This window comes from Phoca vitulina, unplaced genomic scaffold (genome assembly GCF_004348235.1).
Source record: "Phoca vitulina isolate PV1807 unplaced genomic scaffold, GSC_HSeal_1.0 scaffold34, whole genome shotgun sequence".
In the NCBI taxonomy this organism is placed as follows: domain Eukaryota; kingdom Metazoa; phylum Chordata; class Mammalia; order Carnivora; family Phocidae; genus Phoca; species Phoca vitulina.
Window position 1 is genome coordinate 16,917,624 of NW_022589737.1, and position 27,300 is coordinate 16,944,923.

Sequence of the window (27,300 nt, forward strand, 5' to 3'; positions counted from 1 at the left end):
CACCATTTTGTTGCACAGTTTGTTGGTGTCAAAGCCAACACCAGAAACATTTTCTTTTCTTGTGAGCCTAGTATTCTAAAGGGGTTCATCCTCAAGAAAATCCCCAATGAGGACACTCAGGTTATGACTTTCAGACAATATATAGGGTAAGTTGGACAATTTAGGGAAAGGAGGGGAATAATCTGGTATGGTGGTGGTGAGCTGAAGGCATATCCGATCTAGGCCAGACTTGTAAGAAATCTCTGGAAGCTTACTGTGCCCATGATTCACTGGCCTGTGCAGACGTATGGAGGTATTTGGCTTTTTACATTTCTCTTCTGTCTGGTGTCAGTGCTGGTACATTTGACTTTTGGCCCAAGGGAACACAGCTCATCTTTCCAGAGTAAGCAGTCAATGAAATTACATCCCACCCAAATCCTCGTGTAGTAGATTGGATGGACTACTCAAGTCTTCAGCCTCCTCCAAGGTTCCTGCAACAAAACAGCCTGAAGGCCAGTGCCTCACTTAAATTTGGAGCATCAGTGAGGCTTTGCAGAAGCCAGGTGCTCCTCCAGGTGTTTCACTAAGAGAACATGTGGACTGCCAGGCAGAATTGATTCAGTAAGATGACTGTTGTTTAGGCCATCTGTGAGAGCCAAAGGGGAAGTGCTTGACTGAGACCTGGCCCATCAGAGACCTACCATCCCCCTGGCTAGAAGAATTGGCTCAATGATAGGCATATGACTCATGCCAGACATACGCTGAAGCTCTTTCTTCAAGGATAGGTATATAATCTACTAAATGAAATACTTGGCTTAAGCTAGTTTGAGTTGGTTCCTGTCACTTTCACTAAGACTCCTGAAAAACATACAGTAATTTCCTAGTCTAAAACATAGAAAATGACCAAAGTTCAGCTGAACTTTATTTCCATTTTGAGTGAGTCACAAATCCTTCTGTGGTCTCCATATATACTAGGCCAAACAATGGTAAAGACAAAGCTGTTGAAAGTTGGAGTAGCCTTGCCTTTTACAAAATAGAAGTACAAAACTTACTAGCTTTCAAAGCAAATGGAGAACCATATTCAAATTTAAGTTTAAGTGGTCAAATGTCCCAGGTCATCTTAATTCAGCTCTGGCACTTTTGCTTATAATTATTAGTAGGATTTAGTATGTATGTATTAGTAAATATGTATATATATACACACTATATATGTATATATATATAGTGTATATATGTGTATATATATATGTATATATATAATTTATATTATAAACTCTTTAAGGATAGGAGTTATGTCTTGCTTATTTCTATAATCCTCATGATGCCTAGGCTAATAATAGCATCATTTACTGAATGCCTACTAAGTACCATACTACTTGCTTTTCATATATTAAGACATAATTTTCAAAAAACTCTAAAAAATGAACATTATTATGCCCATTTCTCAGGTAAGGAAATTGAGACTCTAGAATATTCTTAAAGCCATGCAACTAGTAAATATCAGGACCAGAATTTGAAATCAGGTCTTTCTAATTCTAAACTTACATTCATGAAATTATACTATACTGCACAGTACTTAGCACAAAATAGATAGGCAATGAACTCTTGTTAAATTAAATAGAAAATGAGAGCAGTTTTGTGAATAGGTAACAAATTGCAATCACAAAGCCAGTAGCTTCCAAAATAACATAAATTGGGTTGTAATTATTTCAAGTGTGTTAGTCTTGTTTCTTCAACCAAAGGAAAAATACTAGGACACTGAATCCCTGATTTATATAATCTGGTATGTTCAAGAGAGTGTTGCATGCACGTAGGTATTCAGGAAATTTTTATTTAATTAAAAGGCTCTGAATGGAATAGGAACCCCCAATGTTTCATGATACAGTCCCTCACAAAGTCTATCCAGAGGTCACGTGCTGGAGCACCATCAGTAATTAAACTCAGTAAAAAGGAGTACAAAGTTCTGCTTAACCCACGTCATCACTAATGAGGAGGGTGCCAATCTTTCACAAGTCATGCAATTAATGGTGCTTTCAACACATCCTTGGGCATATTATAAACCTTCTCTGTCACGTGCCTGCCAAGGCCTGTGTTCTAACCTGGAGGCTATTGTTTTACTCGCTATATTTGCCATTAAACATTGCTGACTTCATCAGCTATTGAGAACTTGGGCTCAGGCCTCAACAGGTAGGAAGGCTTTGAACTTGCCATCTGTCTAGCACTGTAGACTCCACAATTTTCAGGTATTTTGACTTTCTGGCTGCAGGGGCTTCATTATTGATTCAAGTGGTAAAGAAGGAGGATGACCGGCAAAGGTAGAGGTGAGAGGAGAAAGGAGAGTTGCTGCCAAAGCTGCTGGAATGTTGGGAAGATGCAGCTCCTTGGGAGGAGTCAAGCTTATCATCTTGCCACCAACCAATACAATCAATCTCTAACTTCCCAATGCCCTCTTAATGACACCCTATGTATTGACTGGATGGCTGGGGGGCAAGACGTAAGAGCAGTGGAGGAAAGAAAGGGGGAAAATAGTTTTAGGATGACTTAAAGTTTGAAGACTTCCACTGTAATGATTTAGAATGGCCCTACTGGGGCTCCTGGATGGCTCAGTCAGTTAAGCATCTGCCTTCAGCTCAGGTCATGATCCCAGGGTCCTGAGATCGAGCCCCGCATCGGGCTTCCTGCTCAGTGAAGAGCCTGCTTCTCCCTCTCCCTCTGCTGCTCCCCCTGCTTGTGGGCACGCTCTCTCTCTCTCTCTCTCTGTCAAATAAATAAATAAAATCTTTAAAAAAAATAGAATGGCCCTATTAATATTAATTTTCTATGACTGGTGATCCACGTCTAAGTTCTCACAACTCTTTGAGGAGGTATTGTCTAAAGGTAGTGATTAAAAAACCTAGACTCCCAGGCTTGACCCACTTGTAGAAACTACCTTGGCAGAGAAGTAGGTGGGGGGAAACGGGCCCTGAGAAAAGCCTTTCTCCAATACTGGAATAAGTCATTCCAGTCCTGCCCTGCAGACCATACAAATTATACACTGAGCATAGTTTGTTTCTCACTGAGGATGCCTACTGGCATCATTCAGGGCCTGTCCTATGAGTATCTTAGAAAGAATGAATAAATTGCAATGAATTGGGCAAATGGACTCATTCTTTGTGAGCCATGAGAAGAAGCATCACTATGCAAAGGGACTTGGTTGAGTATACAAGTGTGTGCATGTTTGTGTTTTATCCCATAGCACTCTCCTTAATCATTTCTCTTCTGCATAGTAATTCTCCCCAAATATCTAACAAATTTCCCAAAATGCATCCTTGCAGAGCAGCTTAAATCCCATAGGAAGACATTCTGCTCTCTCCTGTGAACCCAGCAGCTACTAATCATTGCATACCTAATCTCTCCAGCAATGTAATCTTGCAGTGTTGTTTAGTTTTCCTTCAGAGTCAGCCTCATCTCCCCAGCAGAATTAAACCTTCGTGGAATCAGGAAAAGATGATGTTTCTCTGTATCCCACAATGCTGTGCACAGAGTAAACACTGCAGTATAATGCATACAGCAGTCTACCCAACAGACCTGGCCCTGCCATTTCCTAGCTATATGACTTTGACTTAGTTTAAATTATCCTTACCTGCCTCACCTTAAAAGTCAGGTATTAATACCTACTTTGCAAGAGTCATGTGGCAGTTAAGAGGATGCACATAAAGTTACTGGGGACAGTGCCTGGCAGGTGGCTCCTATTATTACCCTTGAGTCAATGCATTTTGATAGTGATGTATGAGTAATGCTGTGGAAACTTGTAGGAAAAAAAGCTGAGCAGGATGTGAGTTTTGTGGCTGGTTTCCCTGAAATGAACCTTTATTTTCTTCCTTGTAAAAAGTGAGCTTCCAGGGGGTACCTGGGTGGCTCAGTCGTTAAGTGTCTACCTTCGGCTCAGGTCATGATCCCAGGGTCCTGGGATCGAGCCCCGCATCAGACTCCCTCCTCCGCGGGAAGCCTGCTTCTCCCTCTCCCTCTGCCCCTGCTTGTGTTCCCTCTCTCGCTGTGTCTCTCTCTGTCAAATAAAGAAAGAAAGAAAAAAAAAGTGAGCTTCCAGGCATGTCACAAAAGGTAGAAGGGACATAATGTGTTTAGTCCAAAGAACCTGGAAAAGTATGAATTAGGGCTGGAAAAGGGATCTATTCCAAAAGCTTGTTTAAAAGAAACAGGGGAAGGCAAACCATAAGAAACTTTTAACTATAGAGAAGAAACTGAAGGTTGCTGGAGAGAAGTGGGCAAGGGGGTACACTAAATGGGGGATGGGTATTAAGGAGGACACTTGTTGTGATGAGCACTGGGTGTTATATGTAAGTGATGAATCACTGAATTCTACTCCTGAAACTAATATTACACTATATGTTAATTAAAATTTAAATAAAAACTTGAAATATTAAAAAAATTATTTAAAAAATAAAATATGTGGTATATATATATATATATATATATATATATATATAAAGGAGTATTATGCAGCCATCAAAAGGAATGAAATCTTGCCATTTGCAACGATGTGGATGGAACTGGAGGGTATTACGCTGAGCGAAATAAGTCAATCAGAGAAAGACATGTATCATATGATCTCACTGATATGAGGAATTCTTAATCTCAGGAAACAAACTGAGGGTTGCTGGAGTGGTGGGGGGTGGGAGGGATGGGGTGGCTGGGTGATAGACATTGGGGAGGGTATGTGCTATGGTGAGCGCTGTGAATTGTGTAAGACTGTTGAATCACAGACCTGTACCTCTGAAACAAATAATACATTATATGTTAAAAAAAAGAAGAAGATAGTAGGAAGGGAAGAATGAAGGGGGGGAATCGGAGGGGGAGACGAACCATGAGAGACTATGGACTCTGAGAAACAAACTGAGGGTTCTAGAGGGGAGGGGGTGGGGGGATGGGTTAGCCTGGTGATGGGTATTAAAGAGGGCACGTACTGCATGGAGCACTGGGTATTATATGCAAACAATGAATCATGGAACACTACATCAAAAACTAATGATGTAATGAATGGTGATTAACATAACATAATAAAAAAATAAAAATAAAAAATAAAATAAACAGGGCATTGCTGAGATATACCCTAAGGAGGAAGGATAGCTTTGAGGTAATTGGTAGAAGTTCTTGAATCTTGTGCCTTTGTTGCAGATCCAGAGGATGATGGGGGGACCGTGATGCCTACGAGAGCTGGTGACATAACAGATTTTTCTAATGTTAAGTCAGAAGGAGTGTTAAAAGTCATCTCATCCAACCTCCCTTCCTTGCTTCCTGGACCCCAGTACCTCCTTCCATCCTAGCGAGTGTAGCTATAGCATTCGAAGTCAAGCAAATGCTGACTCTAGAAATTTCACAGAGGCTGAAGTCACACTGTCGTGTATCCAAGATTGATGAAACTCCAAGTCCTTTCTTGTCAATCTCTTCAAGCCTCTGGGCCAGAACACTACCAAAGTTCTAAAGGATTTGATATGACAGGGCTTAATCTCCAATTGGATTCTCAATAATGGCAGTAGTTGTGGTCATCACTACCTTGAGCTTTACCAATGTAAAAAGCTGGAGATCAGCTATGCTGCTGACTTCTAGACATCGGAGAGGTCTATCTCTTCAGGACACCAAAGACAAACTTTGCTTCCTTGTAGCACCTAAAGTTGGTCATTGCAACAATTTGTTCCATGACGGTGATGCACAGATTAGTTTAGAAGGGCATTGTCACTGGTTCCCAGAGTGAGGGCATGGGACTCGAGATCTAGGGATCCAAGGTGTGTGCGGTTGAGGGAAATGATCCATCAGTTGGAGAAAAACTGTAAGTTGTTACAAAGGAGGTCTGCGCCTCTGAGTTGTCTGTCCACAGCATTATCTAGGTGGAAATAGGGAAGCCAGCCAACAGACATGTAAAGAGATGTTAAGCTTCATTCATGACTAAAGAAATACAAATTAAAACAACAAGATGCCATTTTTTTCACCTATCAGATTGGCAAAAATTAAGTTTGATATTACCCCTTATAGGCAAGGATGTGGGCCAAAAATCATTTTCATACACTTTCCATGAAGTGTAGGTTGATGCAACTTCCTGAAAGATGATTTAGTATTATCTATCACAGTTAACCAGGCAGCTAATAAGCGGCCCTCTAGGAATGACCCTATGGTACAGTTGTATTTACAGGAATCTGTCAATACATGTACATGAGGATAATCTTGGCTGTAGATCACAAGAGAATAACAATAGAAGCAACAGAAACATCTGACAATAGGAAACTGGTTAAATAAATTGTGGTGCACCCCTAATATTGGATTCCTGGGTCAAAAATGGAGGAAACCATCTGGGGAGACTGAAGCAGCTAGACTTTACAGCACAGGGTGCAAGAGAGAAGAGAGTGATGCAGAGAGAAAACTCTGGAAATCAGCAAAAGTTTTTCCTCAAATACTTAGCAGAGTACTGATCAGCACATGCAGGCGAAGAAACTACTCAAGGATGGGAATAGAACCATCCAAAAGGGCTAGAGGATATACAGAACTCACACAGGGCTGGGAATAGTGCCTGTTGCCACCAACTAGACTGGAAAATCTCATAACTCACAGGACATGGGGTAGAGTATTCACAAAGGGGCTTGCGGTAGTCCAGAGTATTTAGCCCCAGAGCAAACATGGCTCTGGTCCTACCTTCCAATCTTAAAAGCAAGACCCAAATGGATGAAAGGTCTCCAAGTAATTCAACTATGTCCCAAAACAAAGCTCAAAAATATTTATAGAAATACAAATAAGGCAGCACCCTCGAAGGTAAAATTTATAGTGTTTGGTATTTAATCAAAGATTACCTACCGGGCTTATAAAATGATGGAAAATACAACCTATAATAAGAAGAAAGATCAATCAATTGCGATAGACCCAGAAATGAAGCAGATGTGAGAATTAGCCAACAAGAACTTTGAAACTTGTTATAATTGCCTTTCATATGTTCAAAATGTTAAGGACATCAAAAGTATAAAAAAGAACCAAATCAAACTTCTGGAGACATACAGAATGCAGAGCAACTGGGGGAACTCTCATCTGCTGTGAGTGGAAATGTAAAATGGAACACTACTTTGGAAAGCAGTTTGGCAATTTCTTAAAAAGTTAAACATATGCTTGCCATATATTCTAGCTATTCTACTCCTCGGTACTTACCCAAGACATATGTCCACATAAAGGTTTGTACACAAATGTTCATAGCAACTTTATTTGGAACTCAGTTCATTAACTTGATTGCAGTGATAGTTTCATGGGTGTATAAATACTTTAAAACTTATCAAATTGTAGGGGTGCCTGGGTGGAACAGTCAGTTAAGCATCCGACTCTTGGTTTCAGTTCAGGTTGTGATCTCAGGGTCGTGAGATTGAGCTTCGCGTTAGGCTCCCTGCTCAGCACGGAATCTGCTTAAGACTCTCTCTCCCTCTCTCTCCTCCCACCCACTCTCTCCTGCTCAAATAAATAAAAATAAATCTTTTGAGAAACAAGACCGAAGATCATAGGGGAAGGGAGGGAAAAATGAAACAAGACGAAACCAGAGAGGGAGACAAACCATAAGAGACTCTTAATCTCAGGAAACAAACGGAGGGTTGCTGGAGTGGTGGGGGGGTGGGAGGGAGGGATGGGGTGGCTGGGTGATGGACTTTGGGGAGGGTAGGTACTATGGTGAGCGCTGTGAATCATGGAAGACTGATGAATCACAGACGTGTACCCCTGAAACAAATAATACATCATATGTTAATAAAAAAATAAAAATAAATCTTTTAAAAAACTTATCAAATTGTATACTTTAAATATGTACGGTTTATTATATATCAATTATATGTTAATAAAGCTGTTAAAAATAAAAAAAAGCACCTGGGACTATGTGTGCTGTTATGGAAAGACCTCCAAAATAGATTATTAATTGATAAAAATGCAAAGCAATGTGTATGATGGGTTTCCTTTGGGTAGCTGGACCTATATCTAAAAATATATGATATATGCATAAAATGTTTCTGGAAAGATGAACAATAAATTGTTAACAGTAGTTATCTTATGGGGATGGTAGGGATAAAAGGAAGTCTTTTTAAAAAATCTTTTTTGAACGATTTAAGTTGTTTTATAATATGTGTACATTTTATTTAATGTTAGCTAATATTACCTAATCTGCAAGGTAGGATTGAGGCAAGGTAGGATTGAGAAACATTTTATTTTTCTGTATTGAAATATTTATTTTTGAAAAAATAGAGTTACAGATTTTGAAAAGCAGTTTTGTGGTTTCTTAAAAAGTTAAATATATACTTACAATAAAATCCATCGATTTTGCTCCTTTGAATCTATCCAAGAGACATTAAAACATATGTCCACACAAAAGTATGCATGTGAATGTTCATGGCAGAACTATTCATTATAGTGAAAAATCTCCATCAACTGGTGAATGGATAAACAAAATATGGCATATCCATGCAATGGAATACTATTTTTTAATTAAAAGGAGCAACTACTAATATGTGGTACAACATGGATGAACCTCAAAAATGTTAAGTTTTTAAAAAATGGAAGCAAAAGACTATATATTGTATGATTCCATTTCTGTGAAATTCTAGAAAAGGCAAATTTATAGACAGAATGCATATCAGTGGTTGCCTAAGACAGAAGGTGGGAACAAGGAATAACTATAAACAGACACAGTGGGACCTTTGGGGAATGGTGGATATATTCTCAAAGTGATGATAACTGCACAACTCTACAAATGTCTGAAAATCATTGAATCGTAGACTCGCCATGGCTGGATTTTATGGGATATAAATTATACCTTGATAAAAGAGTTAAAAACAAAAACCAACCACTGTGAAACCAGGGATGAAGTCAGGAGCTGCAGAAGATGCTTGCTTCTCCCATATAAGCGGATGGAATGATGTCAAAATGCTAAAATGCAGTAGGACCTTGATGTTCTTGGGGCTAAGTTCATGGTTCCAGGATAGTAACATGTGGATAGGACTGCTCCCACTGCAAGATGAGTACAACAGTTAGACATTGTCTTCTTTGGGTGGATTTTCATTTCAAACGTTGTACAAAGGTGTCAGGCTCATGTCCCAGAGGGATAACATGTAGTAGTGGAGAAGGCAAGGTCTAAAATCAGACAGATCTGGCTGCAATCCCAGCTCTATCACTCCCTACCTAACACGGTTGTTTTGAGGCTGAAATAAGATGGTACGTATGATGTACACGGCACATAGTAAGATCACAAAGTAAGATTTTCAATCTGTATGTCCTGAAAGCAGTGGGGATTATGCTGACTCATCCACACTCTTGCTGGGTCCTTCTGTTGCAAGATCACTGGAAAGATGATGGGAGCTGAGGAGCCAGCAGAGCAGATGGACAAAGATATCCACTGTACTTTAAAGCAGGCCTCTTTTACCAAGACCACCTCACTAATTTATATGCTCCGGGCCAGGGATTCTAAGACTTCTGGATTCTAAGACTTTGTGGATCGATAAAGAGTGAAAGATGATTTGGAGGAGTAAAAATATTGTCAACATTTTATTATTTTAATTAAACTTTCTACTTTGAGATAATTGTAGATTCACATGCAATTTTAAGACAGAGTCTGTGTCCAGTTTCTTTTGATGACAATATCTTGAAAACTATAGTACTTTCTACATTGTCTGTGATCCACTTGGAGTTAATTTTTAGTAAGGTGTGAGGTTTAGATCAAAGTTCATTTGTTCCCTGTGGATGTCCATCGCTCTAGCACCATTTGTGAAAAGTCTATCTTTCCTCCATTGAATTGCTTTTGCACCTTGTCAAAAACCAGTTAAGAATATTCGAATGTCATTCTATGTTCCCTATTCTGTTGCATTCTTCAATACTACTGTTCTGATTATTATAGCTCTAAATTAAATCTTAATATCAGGTAGAGTGATTCCTCTCTCTATATTCCTTTTCAAGATTATTTTAGCTATTCTAGGGTGTGTGCTTTTCTACATAGATTTTAGAATAAATATGTCTCTATCTAAAAAGTTTTTGCTGTGATTTTTATAGAAATTCCATTAAACCTATAAATCAACTTAGGAAAGATTGACATCTTTACCATGTTGAGTCTTCCAATTCATCAATACCCTAGGTTTTCCATTTCTTTAGGTCTTTGATGTCTTTAATCAGCATTTTGTAATTCTCAGCAGACAGATCCCACACAGGTTTTAAGTTTTTACCTGAAGTATTTAATTTTCTTTGGAGCAATTGTAAGTGGTATCGTTCTTAAATATCAATTTCCACATGTCCATGGTTAGTACATAGAAATGTAATGGATTTTTGCTTGCTGATCTTGTATCCTATGACCTTGCTGAACTCACTTCTTTGCTCCAGAGTTCCTAGGATTTTTTTTTTATATAGTCATTTGTCATTTTCTCATGTCATTTGTAAATAAGGACAGTTTTATTTCTTCTTTTCCAATCCTAATGCCCTTTCTTTCTTTTTTAAGGTTGTAAATTTTTTTCTTTCTTTTTTTAAATTTTGTTAAAATTTAAAAACAATTTCTTTTTTAAATTTTTAAATTTTTTTCTTGCTTTTTTAAAATTGTATGTATGTATATATGTATTTTGCCTTATTGCTCTGGCTAGAACTTCCAGTATTGTGCTGAATAAGAGGGATGAGAGGCATCCTTGCTTTATTACTGATCTTAGAGAGAAAGCATTCAGCCTTTCACCATTACGTATGATGCTAGCTCTAGATATTTTTTGGTAGATGTTTTTCCCTAGTTTGAGGTAGTTCTCTCTGTTCCTAACTTGTTGAGAGTTTTTATCATGAATGGATATTGGATTTTGTCAAATGCTACTTGTGTCAATTGTTATAATCTTACGATCCTTCTTCTTTAGCCTATTGACATGGTGGATTCTACCTGATTGATTTTCTAATGCTAAACCAGTCTCACATGCCTGGAATAAATTTCAGTTAGTCAATATTTATAATTCTTTTTATGCATTGTTGGATTCAATTTGCTAATATTTTCTTGAGGAACTCTGCACCCGAGGTTCCAGAGAGATATTGGTGCCTGGTTTACTTTATTTGTGCTTTCACCTTGGTATCAAGGTAATACTGGTCTCATAAAATGAGTAGAGAAGTATTCCTTACTCCTGTTTTCTAGAAAAAGTTGTTAAAATTAGTGTTAACTCTTTTATAAATGTTTAGTAAAATTCTCCACTGATGCCATCTGGTCTGAGAATTTTTTTTTTTCAAGGAAATTTTAATTAAAAATTCAATCTCTTGAATGGTTTTAAGACTAATCAGGTTATCTATTTCAACTTGAGTTTTACAAAGTTGTAATTATTGATGAATCATTTCTTCTAAGTTGTTGAACATATGAGCACAAATTTTTTCATAGAAGTCCTTTATTATCCTTTCAGCGGCTATTGGATATGTAGTGATAACTCCTGTTTCATTTCTGAAAATAGTAATTGGTGTCATCCATTTGTTAGTTTTATTGGTATTTTTGAAGAACCAAATTTTGTTTTCAATGATTTTTTTCTAGTTTTTCTGTTTTGTTGATTTTTTGCTCTTTATTTAAAACATTTTTTCTTTCCCTCTACTGGCTTTGAATTTATTTTGCTCTTCTTTTTTTATTTTCATAAAATAGGAATTTTGATTATTGATTGAGACATTTCATCTTTTGCATTTTAATGATATAAATATCCTTCTCAGCACTGCTTTAGCTGCATCCCACAGATCTGATATGTTGCATTTTCATTTTCATTCAGCTGTATGCATTTATTTTCTTTGGGATTTTCTCTTTGACCCACAGATTGTTTAGAAGTGTGTTGTGATATTCCAAGTGTTTGGAGATTTTCCTGTTGTCTTTCTGTTGTTGATTTCTAGTTTAATTCCACTATAGTGGCAGAAGAAATTCTATATGGTTTCAATTATTTGAAACTATTAAATTCATTTTATGATCCAAAATATGGAATATCTTGGTGAATGTTCCATAGCCACTTGAAAAGAATGTGTATTTTTTGATGTAGTGCTCTATAAATGTCAACGAGATCCTATTGGTTGATGGTGTTGTTCAGTTCTTCTATATCTTCACTAATTGTACTATCAATTGCTAAGAGTAGTTTTGAATTTCCCTACTGTAATTATGGATTTGTCTGTTTCTCTTTTTAGCTGTATTAATTTTTGTTTCATGTATTTTGAAGCTCTGTTGTTTGGTACATACACATTTATGATTATTATATCTTCTTGGTGAATTGATCCCTTCATCATTTCCTGTCCCTCTTTGTTCCTAATAATTTTCTTTGCTCTGAAGTCTACTTAATCTGATATTATAGCCACTCCTGATTTTTTATTAATGTTATCATGATGCACCTTTTTCCATTTTTTTACTTTCAACCTACTTATGCTATTATGTTTGAAGTGAATTTCTTGTAAATAGCATATAGTTAGGTGATTTTTTAAAAATTTCCTCTGCCAATATTTGTCTTTTAATTGGTGTATTCTAATCATTTACATTTAAAACAACTAATTATTGATATGTTAGGGTTTGAATCAGCCATTTTATCATTTATTTTCTGGGTCCCTTCCTTTTCATTCTTCTTCTCTTTTCTTGCCTTCCTATGGGTTACTTGAACATTTATTAGGATTCTATAATGTTTTATTTATATTATTTTTTACTACATTGCTTTGGATAGTTTTTCTTAGTGGTTCTTTTAGGTATTACTGTGTACACATATAACATCACAGTTTACTAGTATTTATGTTTTACTACTTCTAGTAAAATATTGAAACTTGACTTCCACATAGGTCTCTACCCCCCTCACATTTTAAGGTCATATTCTCAACTATATCCTCAACATATACTGAACACCACAAGAGATGCTCTTATAACTTTTGCTTCAACCATCAAATATGATTTAAGAAACTCACGAGGAGGATTATGTATTATATTTACCCCATTTTTCCCACCCTATTGCTCTTTTTTCCTTTCTAAAGTTCCAAGCCCTCTTCTGTTATCATTTCCTTTCTGTCAGAAGAATTTCCTTCAGCCATTTTTTAAGTGAAGAGCTACTAGTGGCAAATTCTCTTAGTTTCTTTTTGTCTGAGATTGTCTTTACTTCCCCTTTGTGCCTGAAGGATAGTTTCACCAGATATAGAGTTTGCAGTTGGCAATTCTTTTCTTTCAATACTTGAAAAATATTGTGTTGCTTTTTTCTGAATGAGAAATCCACTATCATTCAGATTGGTCTTCTTGTATAGATAATGTATCACTCTTTGGTTGTTTTATGATTTTCCTTTGTCTTTAGTTTTCAAAACTTTTATCATGTGTCTTGGATTTCTTTGGGTTTATTTCATTTGGGGATTTCTCAGTTTCTTAAGTCCATAGCCTTATGCCTTTTTCCAAATATGAGAAATTTTCAGCCATTATTTCTCTGAATACTTTTTCAGCCCCACATTCTTGCTCTCTCATTCTGAGACTCTGATGAAATGAATGTTATTTTGTTGTCCCATAGGAGCCCAGGGCTCTGTTAAATTTTTTTAGTCTATTTTCTATCCGTTATTCAAACTGAGTAAATTCTATTGATTTGTCCTCAAATTCACAGATTTCGTCTTCTCCACACTACTCTTGAGTTTATCCAGTGAGCTTTTTATTTTGGTTATTGCATTTTTCATTCTATAATTTCCATTTGATATTTTTACAACTTCTATTTCTTTTTTATATATATAACTTCTATTTCTTTACTGAGGTTTTCTATTTTTTTCCCCAAGGGAATTTGTAATTACTTGTTGGAGCACTTTTATGGTGGCTGCTTTAAATCTTTGTCCAATAGTTGCAGCATCGGATTCGTCTCTGTGTTGACATTAGTTGACTGTTCTCATTCAGACTGTGATTTTCTTTTCTTGGTATGACAAATGAGTTGTAGTTGTATACAAAATAGTTGTACTCTGGATATTTCTGATATTATATTAGGGGATTCTTGAACCTACTTAAATATTCTATTTTAGTAGGCAGTCACCCTGTTTGCATTTAGCATGTAAGTTGTGTCCTATTTTGTGAACTATAGTTCCAATGACAATTTAGTTTTCTGAGCTTTTGCAATGTTATCCTGGACTGCTTTGTTCTCCTGACTCAGCTTGAGCTTCCACTGAATCCTTGCTTTCCTAGTAGGCCAAAAAAGTGCTTTCCCAGACCACCTGATGGCATTAGGTGAAGGCTAGGGCCATCAGACCTGTGGAATGGAGAGCATTTTCTCTAGCTCATTCTACAGTCTCAGAGTACAGGAGCTCTGCCGGTGCCACCATTGGGTAGTGGGCCAGGAGCCACCAGGAGCCATCAGATCTGAATGGCTCCCTCCTACCTTGAGGGCTAGGGCATCCCAGGCCTGCTGGTGCAGGCAAAGCTGTGCCTGGTGTGGGTCACAAAGGGGTCACCAGCCCCTATCTCTGCCACCACTGGATATGGATCTCCCGGCCCAGTCCCCGATGGGCTTCCCCTTTCCTGGTCCTGTGGCCAGAGAAAACAGGCATTTTTTGTTTTGTTTTATTTTGCATTTTTTTACTATGGCTGTTGACTGTTTCAGGTTCAGGCCTCTTGGGAGCAGAGGGAGAGGGAAAGGGAGAGAGAATCTGAAGCAGACTCCACGCTCAGCATGGAGCCTGACCAGGGACTCAATCTCACGACTGAGAGATCATGACCTGAGCTGAAACCAAGAGTTGGACGCCCAACCGACTGTGCCACCCAGGTGCCCTGGGTGCAGTTTTTTTTAAAGGCCAAGAAAACTCCTCTTACCTTACATTATTAGCATTTCACAGAAGAAGGTACATTTAACACCTAAAATGTTAAAGGACTAATCTCAGAATAAAGATAAATCTTTTACATTGAATAAATTTTACTTCTTGAAAAGCTCACCATATTGTTTTCATTTTTCTCATTTCTCCTTGGACCTGTGAAAGTTGCATTTCCCACTCACACCTGTCAGCAGCACAGTGTATGGGGATCAATGTCACTGTCGTCCCATTTGACTTGGAAGCAGCAGTGCAGTGGAGAAGAGCTGGCATAGTTTTGGAATCCAAAATTGTAGGTTCAAATCCTGAATCCCCTACCTGCCAGGTGGATGACCTCAGCATATGTCATCAGTGGAGTAGTGGAAAAGGCTGAGCTTTGATGTCCATAGATCTGGAAATCCCAACTTTATTACTTCTAGCTGAGTAACCTTAAACAAGTTATCAAACTTCTCGGTGGCTTTTATGTCATTGCTAACATGGGAATAGAGTGAGAGCCAAGGAGGAGCAAATGGGAAAATCTCTATAATACACCTAGCACGATGTTTGACATGAGAAACACTCAACAGTCGATCGCTCTTTCTCCAGGGATGCATACACACAGGTGGATACCAATCCTTACTTCTTAGGGGGATTGTGAGGATTTGGTGAGATGAAGTATAAAAGCACCTTGTAGTGCCTGGTGCATAGCAAACACTTAACATTGAGTTCTCTTTCCCTACACTTTACCTCAGTTTCCAAATCTGTCAACTAGGTCTAGTAAGGCCTACTACACAGAGTTGATGGGAGAACTGAATGTAATAATATACATGAAAGTGCTTTGTAATCTGAGGCATTCTTTCCAAATGTGAGTTGCTGTTACAGTGATGGGCCCTGCCCATGTTTATATATTTGCACAGGCTTTACAGAGCACCCGATGAATTATAATGATAGTCATCTCATGGAGCAAATTAGCCCAGGCTTAGGTCTAAAGCTGAAGGCAGAAAGAAATGGGTCTGGGAACCAGAAAACAAAATTAGTAGATATTTAAATGCAACCCACAGTATTTGGCCTGCATCCTCCCTGCCCTAGATCCTCATGCATTGTCTCATTGTGAGAAATGTTTGTGAGAAGCCACAGATCTTTGCAGGCTGATAGAGTCAGAAAGGAAAAGAGCAGGCTCAAAACCAAACACTCTGCTGTCAGTCCTCTGAGTCTGCTGTGCAGACACTCCTTGCCCAACAATGTTGGTGTTTGGCCCACATTCTCTGGGAACTACACCAACTCTTTGAGATATGTCAGGACAGCTGTCCTCATTAAGAGGACCTGGAATGTGACTTCCCAAAGGTCTGATCATGCTGGCTCTTGTCTTTGTCCCCAAAGTAGCGTTTGAGAAGGCACAAGAGGGGTAGAAGAAAAGCAGTAAGAAGAACAGTCAGCAAAGAGGATGAGAAGAACAGCAAAAGCAAAGAGCAGGAAGGTCAAGGCTTGCATATTCCGAAGATACCTAGTCATGTTGGGACAGCTTGGTGGGTAGAGGCTGGAAGGAGGGATACCACTTAAGTGTCACTGCAGCAAGTCAGGGAGCCACTTCTGGCTTCAAGGTGGAGAACAGGACTGTCATTTTCTACTGACCCCGGGCCTCCAGCATTAGCTGGCTAGAGGTATGGCGACACTGTCTTTGCAATTATTGTTTGTTGGCTCTCATAAGTAGCTAACTCATTTTGGGTTCTTTTTGTGTTTTTTTTTTTTAAATATTTTATTTATTTATTTGAGAGAGAGAGTGAGCGAGCCAGAGTGAGCAATTGAGAGTGAGCGAGCATGAGCGAGGGGAGGAGCAGAGGGAGAGGGAGAAGCAAACTCCCCATTGAACAGGGAGCCTGATGCAGGGCTCGATCCAGGGACTCTGGGATCGTGACCTGAGCCAAAGGCAGACACTTAACTAGCTGAGACACCCAGGAGCCCCTGCTAACTCATTTTGATTGTGTATTTACCCTGCACGTGGTTTTTATGATAGACACAGTTGGAGGAAAAAAGTGAAGGAGAAATTCAAGTCCTCACCTTCAAACACTTACAATGTGCCAGGGGAAGTAGCCTTAGCTGGGAAAAGACCACCAATCTTATCAGTAGTCTTTGCCCAGTGCAGATATATGTATACAGAGGGGCTTCCTGCTGATAGCTGGGCGGTGACTTCTGGTAGGAGAGGATGGAGAAATGTGTCCTAGAAGAAAGGATGGCACAATCAGAGGCTATGAGACAGAAGTGCTCTAGGTGTGCTCTGGAGATAGTGGGTAGACCAGTTTGCAAGGAGTGGAGGTTTCATGTTGAAAAAATTCATGAGATATGGGAAAAGGGGGTGGGAGAAAACCTTAAATGTCAAACTAAGGATTCAGGATTGTATGCCATTGGCAGGAAAGAGTGCTGAAGGGGCAGGGGTGGAAGACAGTAAGCTCAGAACAGAATTTTAGGAAGATGCCTCTGCAGTATGGATTATAAGGATGGAGGCTGAAGAAAGGGAGACTGTATAAGCAATCACTGCAGTTATTTTAAGACAATAGCCTGAACCAACATGGCGCCAGAAAGGGTAGGTTGGATACCAAAAATACAGTGAAAGAAGAAATGCCAGGACTTGGCAATTAGACATAAGGATAAGAGCGGAGGAGGAGGCGGCAAGTTTTAGAACAGGATGACCAGAAGTCGAACGGAGATGATTGGGCAGAAGTAGTAAAATCAACTGGGCGAACCAGGAGAAAGAACGTGTAGGGGCTCTGGAGCTCAAATACCAGATCTGCCTCTTCCTACCCGTGGGATCACTGGACAAGTATTTATTCTTCCTGACGCTCTATTTGCTTTTACATAAAACAGATGTCAAAGCACACACCTCAAAGAGATGGTACGAGGATTTAGTGAGGAGAATAAATATAAACTATCTGGCAGAGTGGTGGGTCCATTGTAGATGCTCACTAACTAGGTATTCCTGCTGCCCTCTTTCCCTCCACCAGCCCCAAGAAGTAGCAGGTGCCATATCCTCATCTGTAACTTCTCCCAGCTCCTAGACGGTTCTAAGCAATCGAAGAGTACTGAGCAGTTCCAGTGACTTGAACTCTGTAGAGAAACTATCATTCATCTTTTGGGTCAGAGTTGAATAAAATGATTATCTTGTTCACCTGCCCCTCGTTCTAAAGTGGTCATTGACTGAAAAATCCAGCCACACGTGTTTCATCCATGGAGCTTAGACCAATGGTGGCGGGGGGCGGGGGGGGGGATGACAGAAACTTTGTGGTAATAGGCCCAGGACTGTCTAATAGCAGAAGCTAACAGAAAGAAAATTCATCCGGATTTGTCACTAAAAAGTTAAAAAAAGAAAGAAAGAAAGAAAGGAAGGAAGAAAGAAAGAAAGAAAGAGGAAAGAAAGAAAAGAAAAGAAAAAAACTAATGTTGCAAGTCTTCCAGACCTCACAGATCATGAGGGGAGACAGACAAATCTGGACATGAAATCCAAGGCATACATAGGAGCTGTCAGGCAGGTGAAGACAAGGCAAACTCCAAAGAGATAAAACTGAGAGGCCAGCCCCCAGGGACCACCTGACCCTCCTTCCTGGGAGGAGAGGCTGACCCAGGTCCCGGGGAGCCTAGACCGAGCAGGGGCCCTGAGGGCAGCTTGGTCACCACTTTCCTGTTCTCACAGAGGTGTGAGCACGACAACTGCCTGGGCGCTCTTTGCATGGAAGGGACTCGGCACAGGAGGACGCAGATGGGAGGTTCCCAGTGGGCATGGCTGCTCTGTGACTCTTGCAAGATGAACAGCGGTGAGTGTAGCACTCCAGGCCAGGCCCCGGATGAGCTGGCCAGCCCGCTTCTGCAGCCCTAGGGCTGTGGCAGAGGCGCCCTGGGGCCCTGCGAGCCAGGCACTCCTCTAAGTGGCCTACAGCTATATGGTGGGATTTCATCACCACACCCTCCCCCCTAGAGAGAGGTGCTATGGTCTCCCCACTATGTAGATAAGGAAACTGAGGCACAGAGCGGTTACAAGTTTGCCCAAGGGCACAGACCTCGAAAGTGGGGAAGGTTGGATTCAAAGTCATGTAGAATCTTGGCTCCTTACTGCCCTATGAGATTGCCCCCCGCCCCAAGGAAGCTCTCCCTGAGCCCCCTCCCTCCACTGGGCTGGGAGGCCCTGCCCCTGTGTTTCAAGACTTGTCACACTAAGCTGTGATTGCTTAACTGTCCCACACTAGACTATGTTCCAGAAGACAGAGACCACATCTGTCCTCACTCCTGTGTCCCCAGTGCTTAGAACAGTGTGGTGTTGCCAGGAAAATGCACAAGCTCCTCTCAGCTTTCCGGCTGCGGGAGTGTAATGGACAGATGTCCCCCTGGTCAAATGCACCACCACCGTGTCACCGCGTCCCCCAAGCCGCCGCCAACGATGCTTGTGTGCAGCAGGGCTATTACGGCGGCACGTTTCTGAGAGATGCGGTACTTCCTGTTGACCTGATCTCCTTAGGACTGCCCCACAACCTAAGACCTTCTTTCCTCCTTCCCCTCCTAATATCTAATCCTGGCGTGGCATCTGCTTCAAGGAAGACCTGGGACGAATGCAAGTCGTAGGAGGAGTGGGGTGCTACCCTTCAGGGTTCAGTCTATGCATTAAGTCAGGGACTCCACGTGATGCTGTGATCCCGGCAGATAGAAGCACAGGCCTGGGAACCAAGGGACGAAAATAAGAGTGACCCACTTATCATCGCTTCCAATAATTCACTTGGGGATTTTGTTCTTCTCATTCCCATACCTCTAGGCTCTGCAGGGTCAGAGGCCTTGGGTCCCCAAAGGAGGCACCCTTCCAGAGTATTTCTGGGCTGCTGTGTCTATGCACCAGCAGGAGAGGAGTCCCCAGATTGGCAGGGTTAACTGACCCCAGTCAGTTGGAGGAAAAAGGGCTGATTATGTAATGGGGGAAAGGAAGAAGACGTATGAAACCCATGTCATCCAATTACAACATAAGGGCTAAAATATGCAGAGATTGTGAAAAAAGAAGATTGGGATGGGAGGAGCAATCCATGGTTCTCCAATGCGGTGTCAGAACCACTGGCCAGACGGGATGACTCTGTATTGGGCTCAGATCTTCTTTTTTTTTTAAAGATTTTATGTATTTATTTGACAGAGAGAGACACGGCGAGAGAGGGAACACAAGCAGGGGGAGTGGGAGAGGGAGAAGCAGGCTTCCCACTGAGCAGGGAGCCCGATGCAGGACTCTATCCCAGGACCCTGGGACCACGACCTGAGCCGAAGGCAGAGGCTTAAGGACTGAGCCACCCAGGCGCCCCAGGTCAGGTCTTTAAGTTCACAGTATATCTACCCTTGGAGAATAGCTAAGGCATCTTATACAAAATGCCTGGCATTCATGTGATCAATAAATACTGATTGAGTGAATGAGTGAACACTTCAAGAAGAACTGTATGTTTTCCTCTTTTTAATGGCTACCCAAGATGTTTAAAAACCAGCTGAGTTATTTATCAACATCCAATCATCTGAAATTTGTTTTTTCGTGACAGGTTTGGGCTTTCGTTAATGATGGCTAGGGACTGCAGTCTCTCACCTTACACAGGGGAAGAGTGTGGCCTTGGATTGGGCAGAGGAAGCCAATCCCTGCATGTTCTTGAATGTTTCACTGACTCTTTAGCTCATAATGCAGATAGTAGGAAGTGTTTTTTAAGTTGCTCTTAATGCCAAACACAGAGCCCCATCAAGTCAAGTGAATTTCTCATATGCTTATAAATATATTAGAGCATGTTTGTTAAAAGCCTGGGCTTTGCACCTAATAGCCTAATTTGAGAGGTTCACAGGGACTCAGGGAACCCCCTTGGCTTTCCACTTTCTGGTTCCAGTTGCTCTCTGAGACCCAGAAGCTCTCTTGCTCCTGGATCCTTATAATTAGTACAGTAAGACTTTGGCGGGTGGGGTGGTCCAACAGAGACTGAGTTAACAAAGATCTGGGGTACAAGGGGGAAAATCATGTTCAGAAAACTGCATCAGTTCTACGGTTTAAACACAAAGGAAATGAAGGAGTTTAACGAAAAATGAGAAGGTAAAAGCCAAACTATAGAGTCTTGGATGTTAGGCTAAGGAATTTAAATTTTCCCTCTGTAGGTATGAGGAGGCCATACATATTTCTGAGCAGAAGAGAACTGAATCAGATAGGCACTCAAGGAAGCTCTCTCTGGAGCTGAATGGGTGATGGAGCAGAGACAGGCAAAGCAGCTTGATTTTTGTAAAATCCAGAGGAGAGAGAATATCTAAACTCAGACAGGGAAATGGAAATGGAAAGCAGGAAACAGTTCAAGAGATCTTGATCAATACAACTCAGCAGACTACGGCCTAGAGGTGGTGACGTCACTGACTAAGGTAGAGAACAAACGAGACAACCTATGTTAAAACATGTGATTAAATCTCAACATGTTATGCATGTAACAGGCTATTGTCACTCTTATCTGGATGCTCATTTTCTTCCCAGAACCTTTCTCTAAAGAGACAAGTGGTTTCTACTCCTCATGGCTTTTTTTTTTTCTATTTCACTTTCTTTGAGCAGAAAAGTTTGAGAGAACTGTACCTTGCCTTTCACCCATCTAAGTATCCATGATTGCCAGTCATCCGAGCAAAAAAAAAAAGTTAATATGCTTTTATCAGACATTTCAAATAATTTACTTTATGCACATTCCTGTGCATTTTCTACTCCTATTAAAGTTATTTTTGCACTAAATGAGCTATGATATTTTGTATGATATTCACCAAACTGTAAGAACTTCATGGAAGGTGCTGTTTCTTATCTTCCCTATATGCCCAGCTGTGCCTAACAAACTGCTGGCTCATAGGAAAAGCTAAACAAATATCAAATTAATTGATAATTTGACTCTGCCAAAAATCCCTGGCAGAGGTGTATTTACTCTTGTCCCCCCCTTGACCTTTGCAAAAATTCATCTCAACAGTAGTGCTCTAAAAATGTCCATTTGTATTGGGCAAATAATCTCTAGAGATAAGTAAGGGGGGGGTGCCAGAAAACAGGAGGCGGTAAACAAGTTGACCCTATTTAGATATGGAAATGGCATGTGAACAACAGAACCTTAGAGAAAAAGAAAGAAAAAGAGAAGAAGTGATGAACTGGAAGCAGAAAGAATTCATTCTCTGGAGGAGTGGGAGCTGGAATAAACTCATGGAATTGTAGGATGAAAGAATATTCCAGATGGAAGGAGCTGTAGAGACCATCTCATCTAACACCTCATTTACAGGTAGGAAACTTGTAGAACTGGACCCAAGAAATTCTGGGTCTAGGTGCCAGGAAGGATAAAAGAAACAGCTCAGATATCGGGAGACTAAAGAAAGATCAGTTTTCAGCTGATTTGGGTTTTTTTATACCTGTGAATGTCATTCTCATGTCTTCATACCTTGGCCTGAAATCCTTTCCTGATATTTCTCTTCCTGGCAAACTCTTCATCTTTCCAGCCCCATGTCAAGTGCCAGATCTTCTGGGAAGCTTTCTCCACCTCCCCAGGGTTGGCCACTCTTCTGGGCTCCCCGAGCATTTGTCCACACATCCATTCTACTTCTTATCATACATTATTGTAATTATAGTTTACACGAGAGCACCCCTGGGAAAGCCTCAGAGGCAGAACTTGTGTGTCGTATGATATCTTTTTTATCTATCCTCGGTGTCTGGCACCAGGCCTGCTGGCTTCTCCATAAGTGTTGAACTAATGAATAAATGCATGAATGAATGAATGAGCCATTCAAAATTTGCTCTCTCATGAATCATAAGATATGGGAAGCGTATAAACTCACCTCATAGGGTAGAGCAGAAGTGCAGAGCCCAATTCAGATTACACAGAAAAGGCTGGGTTCTCTAATAATATGGGACTCTGTAATATGCCCACCTGTAGACCACATATGCTAGAAATCCCCTTTAGGGAAAAAAATACTATCAGTCTTATCAATAATTATCCTATTTAAAATTGCTGTCTCATACAAAACTCCTTATCCCCCTTTTTTCTCTTCTCTTTTTTTCCCCCATAGCATTATCACCTTCAAACTTACTATCTACTCATCTTTTGGGCCTATAGTTTAACCCCTTACCAGAATGTAAGCAGTACGAGGCCAAATATTTTTGTCTGTTTTGTTCATTACTGCATCCAGGACACCTAGAAGAATGGCCCGCACAGCGTTAGCACTAAATACTTGTTGAATCAATGAATGATCAGATGACTACATAAAGACTGAAACTTTAGCATGGTCCACAAGTTCCCTTGTGTTATCTCTGCCACCTCCCTCCCCATCTCCTCTTGTGTTTCTCCAGTGGTTCTCAACTGGGGCCAATTTTCCCCTCCAGACAATTGTGTTGAGCCATTTCTGGTTGTCACAGCTCAGGGGTAGGGGGAGGATGCTACTGGCATCCAGTGGATGGAGATCAGGGATACTGCTAAATGTCTTGCAATCCACAGAGCATCCCCCACCCCAACAAAAAAGTATCCAGCTCAAGGTGTCAACAGTGCCCAAACTGAGAAAGCCCCACTTGTAGTTGTTGTTTCTTCTAAATCTATTTTTCTGCCCTAAACTGTGAGCCACTGGAAAGCAGAGGCTGTGATGACTTTCTGAATCCCATTAATTAGCACAGATCCTGGAAAATAGAAGGTGTTTAATAGAACCTTGTTAAATGAATGAATGAAGCCTTTGGGTGGTAGAGGCACCACAAAACCTCCCTCCAGATGCCTCTATCCCAGATTATTCTCTCCCATCTCTAAGCTACAATACACTCCCACGATCTACATCACAAAATCTACGCATGATAACTCCATACCCACATGTATTTTCTAATTGTTCCCCTGATAATTTACCTACTAAGCTCTTGGAACACTTGGGTCTTGGTTTCTTCTTGATTCTCTCCCTCACAAGATGACGTCACTGGCACAGGTAGAAACCCAGTTAGCTGCTTGATTTGCATTGACTAACTCCAGCCAGAAAACATCAATAGAACTAGTGGAAGTTATTCTAGTTTAACCTAATCATGTGGAGAAATGTGTCAGGAAGCCCGGCTCTGGACCTCCACTCGGGGCCTGTCAGTCACGTCAAGTGTGTATGGCTATACTTATCAAGGCCGTGAAAGGGTGGACTCCCAGCCACAGGGGATCCCTTGGTCACTTCACTAGACCAGGTATGAAATACATCTTTCTCACATCTGCAGCATCGGTTTGAATTATTTCATTAAAATTCAGTAAGAGAGGCTCAAATTGAGCTTCTGAATGTCACATAGCCCCCAGTTTTGCATGAAATAAAGGAAGCACTGTGCCCTGTACTGGTGCTTACAAAATATTCATTATTATAATTAACAGAAATGTTCATTATTTGCCTCTGAACTGAGCAAGTGAATTTTGCCAGCAACCAGATGCAAGCAGTTAATAAACACTGACTGAAGCACATACTCAATGGAAAACGCGATGATAGGGGCTGGGGAGAATGCCACTCAATTGAATCAGGTTGTATTTTAAAATCTAGCTGCTTTTCAAGATATTACATTTCCAGCAGCAACCTGTTTATTCCCTAAGCAACCCACATGCCTCTGTGACAAGATAAATAGCTGGCTCTGTTATTACTCATAATGCAATCACCCCACTTGGCCATCGCCTCCTCATTTCTCATAATAGTCTAGGATAACCTCCGGGGATTAGATTCGTAAGTTACGTGGCCTGCTCTGTGGAAGCGTGGTTAAATGTTCTAACTCTTGGTAAATGGTCCAGCTTGCTAAAATCTCTGGTTAGGATTGCCTGATAATAATAATGATTGTTATCATTTTGCCAAACACTTACTCCATGCCAAGCACCGTGTAAGGACTTTGAAGATGTGACCTCATTTAATCCGATTCTACTGCTCAATTGCTATGCCGCCTTGGGCAATTTATTAAACTTCTCCGATCCTCAATGTCCTCAACTGTAAAATGGGCATAAAAATACTACTTCATCAGGTCGATGTGAGTATTAAACGAAATAATGAATGAGTGTTTTCGGCACAGGCTCTGGACACGTTGTCAGTTTCCTCATTCATTACATAGGATGGAATGTAGGGGATGTAGGTTGTGTTCCCTGAGAAAGAGACCATGAGGCAGAGATCTGTAATAACACCCACTGACCACAGGAGCTTCCACAACACCCCTGAGGGCAGGAATAGGTAGAGGGGGAGGCTGAATTGTAATCTGAACAGCACACTGCAGCAGCCCCCATAGTGGAGTTTGGCAGAAACCTGACTGGAAGGAACATTAAATTTTATGCTTTAAAAATCATCACCTGGTTGGCTCAGTCGGTTAAGTGTCTGACTCGTGATCTCAGCTCAGGTCTTGATCTCAGGGTTGTGAGTTGAAACCCCACGTTGGGCTCCACACTGGGCATGGAGCCTCCTGCAAAAAAAAAAAAAAAAAATCATGATAAATGTTTATTAATTATATTTGTCAAGTCCTTATGGTGAGGGTTGGACTCTCTTCCCTTAATATGGTAAAGTCACTGATTTTATTTACTGCTTGTTTTACATGCTTTTATAAATAACCTTTCTGCACAAAGTACCTTCAGGCTAGAGGGAACTGAACTCTGTTTGATTGGACTGTTCTATGTGTCCTATTTTCTCCGGTTCTGTCGCTTGGTGTCCTAGAAATTCCTCCTTGGGAAGCATTCATCCCTTCCTTTACAAACTGCCAAGCTGTTCTGCTAGGTGTTCTCTCTAATTTTGGAAGTAGACATGTTCAAAAATTTCAGGAGGCTGGCTTTTGAGTACGAAATGTGCCCTGGCCTCAATCTGAGGTGTCACTCCATGGCCCCAGGGGGATCACATTCTTCCGTGGAATAGCGACATTTAGGGGATTTTCCATTTGGCTCATCGAGGTGGCTGATGAATTATCAATTTATTAGGAGAGCAAGTTTTACCATGAGTGCTTCTTTTCTAAATAGAATTTGGGATGAGCATGGAGGCCGAGGGGGTCTTTGGCTACTCTAAAAACAGTGACTGCTTTCCACGGGCTCTACAACTTGAATACATTGTGTCAAATTCCACAAGGGAAATACAATTAGGTTGCTGATAGAAAGTGAGAAGTTAGTGATCACATGGGCTGGGGACTGAGGAAAACATTTTTTTTTTTTTTTTTTTTTAGAAATGGTGATATTTAAAATGGGTCTTTAAAAAGAGAGCATTTTATCAGGTGGAGATGAGAGAAGAGGGCAACTTATCTCCTCACGTACATGTTCACACACACACGCACGCACACACACGCATGCACACGCACACACGCACAAATACTCTCGTATCCTTATGCATTGAACATGGATAATTATTGAAATCCTAATTCTGTGCCATACAACCAAAGAGAACTACTTTTCAAAAAAGGCAAGAGGAAGAAGGGAAAGACTAAGGAGAGGGAGGAGGAGCAGGAGAAGTTGGGGAAGTGTGTAAGGAGGAGAGGAGAAACCCCGCTTCTGTTCCGCTCTGTCCGAGCTCTGCCTGCAGTGCATAGGGCGTCTCAGACAGAGCAAGCGCTCTGGGGGCAAGAGCTAGAGGAGGAAGAATACTGACCATTCTCTGCGTGCCTCTCCTGTGCCAGGTACTCCAAGTGCTTTCCCTGCATTGACTTAGTCCTCATAACAACCCTGTGTGGTAAACACTGGTGGTTTTCTCCTTGTGTAAATAAGGAAACTGCCACAGAAAGCCAGAGCTAAGTTTACACAGCTAGGAAGAGGCAGGACCGGGACTCTCCTCTGGGCTGTGACTCTCTAGAATCCAAACACTTGCTATATCGCATTGAAAAAAAGGGGGTGGGGGTGGGGGAAGAGCCAAAGGTGGGTCGCAGCAAACCTTTTTTTTTTTTTAAGATTTTATTTATTTATTTGACAGAGAGAGAACAAGCAGGGGGAGTGGAAGAGGGAGAATACAAGCTCCCCGCTGAGCAGGGAGCCCAATGCCGGGCTCGATCCCAGGACCCTGGGATTACGAACAGAGCTGAAGGCAGATGCTTAACCGACTGAGCCACCCAGGAGTCCCACAGCAAACTTTTTTTAAAGGAAGAAAGGAAAAGACTCTTTTGTCCCTGTTTCAGCCCCTTGTCAGCACCAGGATTCGCCAGTTAAGAGGGAAGCCTTTTGACCCACAGATCTGATGTCATGAAATGAAAACATTCTTAGAACACTGAGAATCATGGCCTGTGGGCCCCTAAGTTTTGTTGGGGAAATTCAAGCTGTCCAATCTCTGGAGAGCTTAGCCCAAGATAAAGTGGACAATGAGGCAGAGATTTACATAACTCACCGGAGATTTCCAAAATTTATATAATTCGCCATGATTTCGGTGGCTCCTAGTTCCCTTTGATGAAAGGAAAACAACAGCACTTCTTCCCAACCAGATCTGTCCATAAGTCCTTTCCCTTAATAAATCAAGTCACTGGAGTGGTCGGTGGCTTCTAAGATGGTCCCCAGTGGTCCCTACCTTCTGGTATTCAGGGCCTTGTATGACCCCCTCCCCTGGGATTTATTGACTCAC